This window comes from Mirounga angustirostris, unplaced genomic scaffold, assembly GCF_029215605.1.
Source record: "Mirounga angustirostris isolate CCGP_5_RB_7025 unplaced genomic scaffold, mMirAng1.0.hap1 SCAF_3, whole genome shotgun sequence".
Taxonomy (NCBI): domain Eukaryota; kingdom Metazoa; phylum Chordata; class Mammalia; order Carnivora; family Phocidae; genus Mirounga; species Mirounga angustirostris.
In genome coordinates this window covers 60,250,872-60,262,489 of record NW_026991711.1, presented here as the reverse complement: position 1 = coordinate 60,262,489, position 11,618 = coordinate 60,250,872, and the positions used below count along the sequence as shown (strand labels likewise).

The window sequence follows — 11,618 nt, the reverse complement described above, 5'->3', positions numbered from 1 at the left end:
TGACTCTGCTTGGATAAGGGGAAGCAGAGATAGTGGTCCTGGCTGGGAGGCTTCCCAAGACTCTGAGCCTACGGTTCCCGGCGTGAGATCTGGAGTCCAAGACCAGACACCCCACAGTATGCCCACGGTTACCCCTCCAACCGCCAGCGGTGGGTGAAAAGCAAGAGGGGAACAGGAAAGACCTCTGGAAAAGTGCTGTGGAAATTGAAGAATACGATGAAACTTTAGACTCAGGACACTGAGGATAGCTGAGCCTTCCGGGAACTGTGTCTGGGTCACCCACTTGTCATCACACTGATGGTCTAGACTTGGACAGGTGAACTCTCTGTCCTCTTCACATTCTGACACTTTCCTTCAGTGACCCAATCTTCCACAGCTCTGACTGCCTGCATTAATCTGCTAGGTGTGTTATAACAAAGTCCCACAGACTGAGTGGCTTAAAGAATGGGAATTTATTTTCTTCCAGTTCTGGAGGTGGGCAGTTCCACAGTGTGGTGGTGGCAGGTTTGGTCTCTCCTGAGGTCTCTCCGCTTGGCTTGCAGATGGCCGGCTTGTCTCTGTGTTCTCACGTGGTCACTCTGCTCTGCGTGCACATCCCTGGTGTCTCTTTGTGTGTCCAAATTTCCTCCTTTTATAAGGACACCACAGATTGGATTAGGATCTCCCCTAATGGCCTCATTTTAACTTCATTATTTCCCTAAAGACCTTATCTCCAAATAGAGTCACATTCTGGGGTACTGGGGCTTGGGCTTCAGCCTGTGGATTTGGAGGCACCCAATTCAGCCCATCACACTGCCTTTGAAGGCGTCTCATGTAGGAGGCAGGGTAGTATGTAATGGGTAAGACTGACTTTTAATGCTGGCCAGACTGCCCATGTTTAAACTGTCCCTCTCTCACTTTCTAGGTTTGTGATCTGGGGCAAGTAAGCTCTCCGAGGGCTGGATCCCTTGTTTGTATGCTGGGCATACTAAGGGCTTTGGGAGGACTGAGAAGTTACTACCCAGAGTGCTGACATAGCGCCCGGCATGTGGGAAGTGTTGGGTGTTATCATTCTGCTCTGCAGTCAGCTTCCAAATCTCTCTCTCTCTTTGTGAGCTCTCTCGGGTTCTGTGTCTGACTGTCCAAATGCTTTTGACCTTCTCCACACGAATGCCATGCACTCACGGACTCCTCAAGATGCCACTGACCTGGGGATCCTGCTGGATCTGGTCCACATAAGAGAGAGACCCTGCCTTTGAATCCTGACAGTCATTAGTGGGAGATCCAGGCAAGTAAACCCTAAACCTCAACACGATGTGAAGAATGTTATGACAGATGTGTGTGGGGTTCAGTTTAGAAATGTACAAATGCTGTTAGAGCCCGTGGAAGTGAGGAAACCAAACATCCTGAGCAACATGGGAGGCGAGGGGGGAGGAGGATGAAGTGATAGGGAAAGGTTTCACTGAATAGAAGACGTGGTTGGTAAAATAGGTGATGGGGATTAAGGCGCGCACTTGTGATGAGCACCGGCTGATGGATGAAGTGTTGAATCACTATATTGTACCCCTGACACTAATATAAGCCAAGTGAGGCTGAGGGGGTTCTCCTTACCTCTGTCAACTCCTGGATCTTCTAGGTAACACCTGTTGGTGTACTCTCCTTGTTCGCTTACATTTTTTTTTTTTTTTTGCCAGAACTATGTCTGGGCCCCTGGAGACTTCTTTCTATGAGGTAGGTCTACAAGTATCATGAGCCACGGAATGATAAGGTTGCCCTATTGGGCAGGCTGGCTGGGGGTGTTGAGCAAAGCCTCGGGCTCAGATGACCACTCTGCTGGGTGGACCAGTAGGTGGCATCCTGACTAGACCGGCTGTCTTCAGGATGGCTTCGAGAAGAACCACCGACAGGATCTCTGGCGTTCTCAGGTGCTGGGAATGAAGCTACTTGCTCTGGTAATGTGGTTGTTGGTTTTTCACAGTCTAAGAACCTGACCTTGTCAACACCCACAACGACTACCTTAAAAATAAAACCTCTCCACTTAAGGCTCCTCTCCCCTCTGGCCTCCTCAGAAATTTTTCCCTATGGCTTGCCCCTTCTATCTGCTGTATCTTCAACCTCTCACAGGTATCTCCGTTGACACTGGAATACGCTCATCTCTCTCATGTTGAAAAAGAAAAACACCAACCTTGTTAACCCTATGTTCTCTAACAGCACCTGCCACTCCTTCACACAGCACATTTTCTGAAAGCATGGCTTATGTTTGTAATCCCTGTCTCCTTTCCATTCCAGGTAGGTTTCTGTTGCCTTCCACACTGGTAATTTCTCCCTTCTTCTCAGGACGGGCTCTTCCCTTGGCTTTCATGGTATCACACGTCCTGGTTTTTTTTCCTGCCCCTCTGGTCACATCTGCTTTGTCTCCCATGTAGCTTCCCCTACTGTCTTTATGCACAGGAGTCCTCAAGGCTGTCCATAGGCCTCCTCCTCCTCTTTCTTTGCATTCTCTCCTTTGGCCTATGATTTTGGCTGCTACACACAGGACTCCCAACATGATACCTCCATGACCTCTCTAGCTCTGACACCTCCTCTGTGCCTTGGGTGGGCCTGTCTACCTTATTATCTCTTTGACATCTTTCTTTGAATGTTTCAAAGGCACTTCCAATTAAAGTTCTACAAAACTGAGCTCATGATCACCACCCCCACCCTTCCCACCCTCCGACCCTCACCCCTGCCATTCTTCTCTTCTCCATCCCTTATCTGAGTGAATGGTACCATCATGTGTCCTAGTTGCAAGCCAGAGATCTAGGTGTCATCCTTGAAAACTCTCTCTCCCTTAACCACTTACCAATGCATTACCAAGTCCTGTCATTTCTGCTTGCTAGGTGTGCCCTGAAATCCTTGTCTTGTCTCCAACTCCTCTGCCATAATGTTAGTCCATTCTTCCCTCCTCTCTAGGCTAGCCTGTTATGCTAGTCTTCAAATGGCTCTGCACATCCATTCCCGCCTCTCTCATCTAGACACCATACTCTTCCTGAAAGACAAGTCTGGTTGTGTATTCTCCACAGACTAAAGGATTGTGATAGCTTTCAATTGCTCTTAGGACAGAGACCAGAATTGTACCAAACTTCCAGCCATGTGTCACCACAGCCACTCCAACACTCCATTCTCTCTGCATTCTCTGTGCTCTAACTATCCTGGCCTTCTTTAGCTCCTCAGATGACCAACTGTGCTTTGTCTCCAAGCATAGCGCATTTGCTTATGCTGGTTTCTCTATCTGGAATACTCTTTCTGGCCCACCTTCATCTACTTGGTCATCAGATCACCTCTCAATAATTATTTCCTTCCTGACTAGATGGAGCTCCCTATTTACATATTCAGGGGTTCTTAACAAAGAGGTCATCTTATATTTATTTGTATGGTTCCTTGATTATTCCCTTTTTCCACCTGTAAATTATAAGCTCCATGAAGACCAGACTGTTCTGCTCACCATTGTACATTCAATGTCTAACATAAGGGTTTACACATAGTGAGTGTTATTACAACAGACACTTCTATGCCTAGCATTTAATCCTGAGTCTGGCACATAGTAGGCATTCTGCGAATGTTGCTGAAAGGGTAACTGAACACATGGACTACAAATGTTCTAAGCTCTTGGAGGTAGCCAGAAAATTCTCAAAGAGATATTCTTTTTATAAAAAAGAATTCTTCTTTTTTATAGAAAAGACTTACAGTCTTATTAAAGCATTCATCATGGGCAAGGCAGAATATGTACCAGAGCAAACATGGTTCAAATAATTAAGTTTTGTCCCACTGGAAGATTTACTTACTGAAAGAAGAAGGGGAAAAGGGTACAATGAGTGACAGTGGTTAATTCTCACAACCTCTCAAGAGTTGACCCAGGTGACCTCTGGAGTCTTCCAGGCGTGAGTAATATAATGTGGAAAACATTACATTATGAACTGGCTGTACTTTGATGCTTTCACTTTTCCATAATATTTTCCAGAATTCAAAGTATTATATCGAGTCATCACAAGGTAAATTAGGTCATTTTCTTCCCATTCTGTCTTTGACTAGCAATCTTCTACTGTGACGGTCGTTTTGACATGTCACCCAGGATTCTCAGAGGGTAGAGGTTACTAAGCACTGAGAACTATTTGCTGGAGGTTGTAGAATCTTCTCTTCTGGAAGGGAAAGGAGCTCTTTTAAATATGAGGATTCCTTAGTTTCTTGGGGTTAGGTTAAATGTTCTCCATCTTAAGGGGAGTGGATTGATCCCATGAGTTCCCCAGGTCTCCCTCTGCATCATGATTCCATGATCCTATTAACGTTTGACAGAAGGGCAAGTCTAAATGTGCAATTCCATATAACCCTTGAGTTTTCTCCAGGGGATGAAATTGAATAGAAAATGGAATATATCATAGTGATGGGAATCTAGCTGTGTGCTTTGGAATAGTAACTAGCTGCACCGCTTCATCACCTTGGAAACACGCAAGGCCTGAGATGGTGACTTAGAGGGCTTATGCTACTGACTCCAAATTTATCTGGATTTGGCTTCATGGTGGGAGGAAACACATGTGATATTTTATCTGTGAATCTGGGAACACTGACAGATGGTGTTCTAAGTGATTTAAGAAGCCAAGAGTACAGAAACCAAAAGGATCAAGGTGCAACCCCTGGTTTTATGCTAAAAAGAAGGGAATGTGGGGCGCCTGGGTGGCTCAGATGGTTAAGCATCTGCCTTCGGCTCAGGTATTGATCTCCAGGTCCTGGGATCGAGCCCCATGTTGGCTCCCAGCTCAGCGGGGAGTCTGCTTCTCCCTCTCCCTCTGCCTCTCCCCCTGCTTGTGCTCTCTCTCTCTCTCAAATGAATAAAAAATATTTTTTAAAAAAAGGGAATGTGGGTCAGTGTGCTGTGGAAAGTTTTAGGTTGTTTTACACATGATGCTAAATATCAAGATGATTCATGAGAAAAAAAAAGACTGTCAAACATCTGCCCATTTGGTTTGTATAATGCCAAACATGGAGATATTTGGAAACATTGAAATGTCTGACATTGCAATGATAAACTTTCTGGATGAACAATTATGTGGGTTTTCTTTTTAATTCCTTATTTTGTTGCTGCATACATCCTTTTTGAAAAGTTGCTTTATTATATGTAACTAGGATGTACATTGCATTTCAAAACATAATGTATGGCTATCCAGAGAGGTTTTTTTTTTTTTTTTTTTTTTTAAATAAGTGTTTTCCAGTTCTATGATGGAATTTTTCCCAACAGAAAGATTGTAGAAACTTCCATTTGGCCTCTGAGCAGCAGTCCACACAGGCAGCCACACCCTCCTCCCTAGGGCACTCCCTACACTTGATTATCAGCCCTGTTAGTTCTCTTCCCACATCTCTGGACATTGCTTCACAGATCCTTTGCCATATCCTACAGATCAATCTGACTTCTTGTATTGGAAGCATACAATTAGAAGAGTACAATTGTCTTCTAATGTCTCTCTCTCTCTCTTCTCATTCTCCACTCATTTCCCTGGTGATCCTATGCATGCTGACCAATACAAGCACTATCAATATGATGATGACTTCTAAACTTGCATCTTTGACCCATTTCTCCCAGCTGAGCTGCAACCTTAAGTTCAATTCCCTACATGGTATTCTCTTTTGGATGTCTCAGAGATGTGTCAAATGCAACATGTCCAAAACAGAAATTATGATCTTCCTCTCCAAACCTGCTGCTTTTCCTCCATATTTCTTAGTATATGATCTCACCGTCTACCAGAAACCAGGGAGTCATCTTTGGTACCTCCATCTGTCACACCTTTCCCATCTGATCATCGTGAATACTCCTTGTGTCTCTTGAATTGTCCCCTTCTCTTCAACTCCAATGAGAAAAACTCAGTCCAGACCAACATGGTTGCTAATGTAGATGACAGCAACAGCCCCCTAACTGGCACTCCTGTACCCACTCCTGTCCTCTAACAATATATTCTCTACATTGGGTAGAGAACTTTTATAGAAATGCAAACCGAATCATGTTACTTCTCTGCTTAAAGCTCTTCCATGATCTCCCAACACCCTTAGGGGCAGTAAGAAGAATGGGCTTGCAGGGCAAGACTATACATTATGTTTTAGAAATGTTAACCTTGAAATGCCTGTGGGATTCAGTTAGGGTCCACTGGGGCAGATACAGATAGAGGTCATAGTAGGAGATGTAGCTATGGTAGTTGCTGCAGGAACAAAGAACTGAATGGAGAGGTTATAAAGGTAAACTAGAAGGATCCCCATTAGGGCTTACAAAATGGCAATCAAAATTGAGTGTGGCCACAGCATTCTAGAGGCTTCAGAGGATGAGGAACTCTATTTTGCAGGGGCCCCCAGAACTAACCAGTGTTTTAGGGGCTGTTTTCTATACATCTAACTCACAGGGACTGATGTACAACCAACATGTCAGTTCATTAATTTAGAGTGAGAAATTAAACTACTAAGTTCTCCCAAAGACTTAAGTTCACTGCTCAATACATTCTCTGCCTGAAGACAAATTACTGTAAGCCAAATTATAATCAGAAGGCTGCTTGGTAAGCATAAAATCCAAGTTAGGGAAGTGAGATGAATGACTCTTATGGAATTGCTGGTCCAGAATATTCATGTACATGTTTCTAGGCATGTTGAGTCTGTGTCTTAAAGTTTTGTTTGTGCTTAGCTAAATTTGAGGTTGAGATTAAAATAATGAAACAGTTTCTATCCATATAGGAGAATTATTTTCTACAAATGGTTTTTGCTCCCTTATAAAAACAAAATAGCAAACAACCAAAGAAAGACACTAGACTGTGGAAATGTTCAGCATATAATAGAAATATTTAGTTCAAAATATATCATAATTCGAAAGGTAACTTCATGCTCTCCACAGGAACCAGCTAGAAGAATGTTCTAACGTATTAAACTTTTTACCCTGAGGAAGATAAAGCAGTTGAACGAATAGTCATTTGATTCCTCTCTTCTGCTCGGGTCTTAGGAAAAAATAACCAGACAGAGAGAAGCACCATGCTTCTGATGTAATTGCCTTGGGGGAAAAGAATCAGTGAGAAGCAAGCTCTGCTCTAATGAGCAGAAATTAGGAGAGGCACAATGAACGTTCTGAGCACAGGACTGCTGAGATTTGTGGTATTTCTCCTGCTCCTCCCTGCCCATTAGGAGGATATTGAGAATTTAACTCTGAGCCAGGCACTGTTCTATACCCTTCAAATATATTAACTCATTGAATGCTTAAAACCCTGTGAATTAGATGCTCTATTTATCCCCAATTTACAGACCAGAAAAATGAGGTACAATGAGGCAGGTAACTTGCTGAAGGCACATAACCAGTAAGTGGCTGAGCTGCGATTTGAGCTGAGGAGGTTTGATTCCTGAGTTAACAATCTCGAGATCCCAACCTCTTCCTTTTGCTCTCCCTGGAAATGAGGGTCTCAAGTTGATGATCTTTGGTCCTGGAAGAGCCAATACTATCTGTTTGCAGTAAGCCACAATCAGCTTGAGGAGACCTATGCCTGCATCCATGGAGGGGTTCCACCAGAGGTTCAGGAGAAGGGAAGGGGCTGAAGTAGGGACATGGACATTGATGCCTTTTCTTTTTCTTTCTTACCCACATACCAAAAGATGAGATTCTTAAGTACCCTGGCTATGGACTGCTTACTTCAGGCAGACTTGGGGGTAGGTGGATGGGAAAACAGTGTATAAACCATGGCAGTGAGCTCTCAGGTCAGGCAACAAGGGCTCCATCTTCTTTGGGCTGTGTGTGGGACACGTAGACAGATTTGCATTGTCTTGTTGCTTTTTCTCTAGGCCACGTGCTGTCCACATCCTTCTATTCAAGTCTTCCTTCAGGAAGAGCAAAATACGAAGCCAGTTTACTGGGCTTGAACAGACACAAATAGCTTCAATTTTGTGTTTCTGCACAATCTCTCTGTTTTCTTCTATATATGGTTAATATTATTAACTTTGTTATTAGTTTTTCTGTTTAACATTGAGCAGGTAACATTACTCATGAGTTACAATGGCAATGGTGGTGAGGATGGGGTAGAAATTGTCTCATTTCTCCCAATGGATTAATATAGGGAGAATGTTATGAGCATTTAACTGAGACTCAATGCCAGGAAGAGAGAGAAAAGAGTCAAACAGACCCTGTTTAGGGGAACATCACTGTTTAGAGGAACATCACTGTTTAGGGGAAGAGCACAAGGAAGAGGAGGCTGGGAAAGAACCTAGATTAGTGGAAAACTATGTTATGGAAGCCAAAGTAGAGTTTGGGGAAGGGGCTTTGTCATCAAGAATGTCAGATGATTTACAACAGCCAAGAAGATATGCAAGCAGCCCAAGTGTCCATAGATAGATGACTGAATAAAGAAGATGTGATATAGGGGCGCCTGGGTGGCTCAGTCGTTAAGCGTCTGCCTTCAGCTCAGGTCATGATCCCAGGGTCCTGGGATCGAGCCCCGCATCGGGCTCTCTGCTCCGTGAGAAGCCTGCTTCTCCATCTCCCACTCCCCCTGCTTGTGTTCCCTCTCTCACTGTGTCTCTCTCTGTCAAATAAATAAATAAATAAATAATAAAAAAAGAAGATGTGATATATACATTACATGAATATATTACTCAACCATACAAAGAATGAGATATTACTCCTCCATACAAAGAATGAGATCTCGCCATTTGCGACAGCATGGATGGACCTAGAACATAATATATTAAGTGAAACAAGTCAGACAAAGACAAATACCACATGATTTCACTTATATATGGAATCTAGAAAACAAAACAAACACACACAAAACTAGAAGCTGACTCATAAATACAGAGAACAAACTGGTGGTTGCCAGAAGGGAAGGGGGTGGGGGGAATGGGCAAAATAGGTGGAGGAGAATAAGAGGTACAAACTTCCAGGTATAAAATAAATAAGTTATGGAGATGAAAAGCCCAGCATAGGGAATATAGTGAATAATATTGTAATAATTTTGTATGGTACAGTTGGTGACTACACTTATTATGGTGAGCACCGAGTAACGTATAGAATTGTTGAATCGCTATGTTGTATGCCTGAAACTAACACTGCATATTAACTATATTTAAAAAAAAAAGTGTCAGATATTATGAGGAGGTCAAGTAGAACAAGATCCTGAAGTAGTTGCTGAGAATCAGAAAGTTCTGACAGAAAAGTGAAACAAGGTTTCATCACAGGGATGGAGAAGCTACAGCTCATAGACATGCTGGGAATCAGGTGATGGAGAGGTTTATCGATTTCAGTCCAGGGCATTGCAGACCCAAATCAGATTGAGAATTTAGCCAATGTGAAGCTGAATCTAGGTAAGAGCTAAGAGATTACTCCATTAGACAAGTGTGGACCAGGTATCCTTATTGGGAGAATGTCCATTAAAGGGTGCTTGAATCTTATGGCTCAGGGTCATTTGCAAAACTGCCCTGTATATCTTCAACTTGTTAATAAGCAGCTTTAGCTCTTAGGAATCATGCAGGATTTCTCAAAAGAATCACCCCAATTCTCTTGGGCTAGTAATCTCAGTTCCAATTCTCTTAGAACAATAATCTCCATTTGCTTAAAATAACAAAATTATTTATTTGGTTAGTGTCTTTAACCCTGGGAATCAAAGAAATGATGAAAGAGATAAAATCTATTGTATTCATATTCCTGTGTTAAGTTCTGAAGTGATCTCATATACCTGAATGTAAAATTTAACAGGAATTCAGCATATTATTTGATATGCTCTCCTACCTCAGGGCCTTTGCACTTGCTACTCTTCTCCTTGGATATTCCCAATAGTCTTGTGCCTTGCTTTTCTAAATCCTTTGTCTTTACTCAAATAATGACTTACTGATAAAGCTTTCCCGAATCATCTTTAAAAAAATTGTACCTCATCCCTCCCCACCTCTGCTCAATTTTTTTCACAGCACTAGCCACCATCTGACATACTATATTTTTTCATTGTTTATTTGCCTTCACTGTGCACAAGGTACTGTTCCAGGTGCTGGGAGATATAATGATAAACAAATAAAACAGACTTACCTTTTTTGAAAGAATACTTCAGTGAGCTGCTTGGGGTCAGAGTGAATCTATAAGGGCATGGTTGATTAGCAGAAGATGATAACTACAAGATCTTCTCAGGCACAATTAAAAATGAAGAGGACAGAATTGTCCAGAAGGATTTCAAGCACCTTAACCCAAATTAAGTTATTTTAGTAAATTACATTAACTTATTATTGAGTCAGTATGTGATTTCTTAAGCTTTAAAATATATGCATATGGTAAAAAAAATTCAAATAGAACAAAACTATATAATTGAAAAGTCAGACTCTTTTTCATCCTAAACTTTTTTTTTTTTAAAGATTTTATTTATTTATTTATTTGAGAGAGAGAAAGAGAGCATGAGCAGGGTGAGGGGCAGAGGGAGAAGCAGGCTCTCTGCTGAGTGGGGAGCCCAAAGTGGGGCTCGATCCCGGGACTATAGGATCATGACCTGAGCCAAAGGCAGATGCTTAACTGACTGAGCCACCCAGGCGCCCCACCACCCCAAATTTCTTATCCTTTTAACCTAACTCCTTCCAACAGTTTTTCTTGCTTCCTTCAGACATTTTTCATGCTATACCCACATATATGAATATGTTTTTTAGCCAATTTGCAATATGATATACAGACTGCATTGCCTTGATTTTTGTCACCAAAGGTATTTTAGAGATGTACTTATATGAATATATACAGGCCTGCCTGCTTCCAAAAAAGTTTTTAATATTTCATTACATGGGTTGCTACCTTTTTTGTGTGTGCAAGCAGCGGGGGAGGGGCAGAGGGAAAGGGAGAGACAGAGTCTTAAGCAGGCTCCCCACCCAATGTGGAGCCCAATGCATGGCTTCATCTCAAGACCCTGAGGTCATACCTGAGCCAAAGTCAAGAGTCAGACGCTTAACCAACTGAGCCGCCCAGGTTTCCCATGGGTTGCTACATTTTAAACTAGTAACCTACTGATGAACCCAAACAATATCTCAATGAACATCCTCATAGCACCTCTTTGTTCATTTGTCCACATATAAATATATCTGCAGGTTCAACTGTTAGAAGCAGAATTGCTGATATGAGTATATGAGGGCATACGACACAAGAGTTGAGAGTATTTCCTTCTCAAACCCTAGTTTGAATGAATGTAAAACTTGGTTTTACTTCTAGCATTCCCACTGTGTTAGTCGAACGTAGGGCTTGATACTCCATCCCTTGCTGCCCAATTTCCTATCCTAATAATGCAGATATTTAACAGCTATGCAAATAATACATCAAAGATGTAATTTATTAAAGTGGCACCAGAAAGTACCACTTACGCACTGGGAGATTTGACTTAATAATGCAATTCTACAAGACTTTATTAAAAGCTCAATTCATGGGTCTGATTCATCCTTTTGTGCTTGTCTCAGTCACGTGTGTGTGGTCCTTAGCCACCACAGAGGGGGGGGATGGAGGACCCCTGCCGTGACTTACCATCTGAAATGGCAGCAGTGCTGAGCTTTCTGGCTGGGCTTTGAGTGGCTCAGCTGTGGCTAGCAGGAGAGCTTTCTAAGAACCCATTAAGTGGAGGGAGGAAAACCCCTCT

General features: G+C 42.5%; 1 long non-coding RNA gene across 1 annotated transcript in view; it reads right to left on the bottom strand.

The window, feature by feature from the left end:
- Window positions 1-482: 482 nt before the first annotated feature.
- LOC135363750 (uncharacterized) overlaps window positions 483-11,618 on the bottom strand; it is a 32,161-nt gene continuing 21,025 nt past the window's right edge. The window contains exon 3 of the long non-coding RNA XR_010409806.1: window positions 483-628. This is a non-coding gene — a long non-coding RNA (uncharacterized LOC135363750). The remainder of the gene's footprint in view (window positions 629-11,618) is intronic.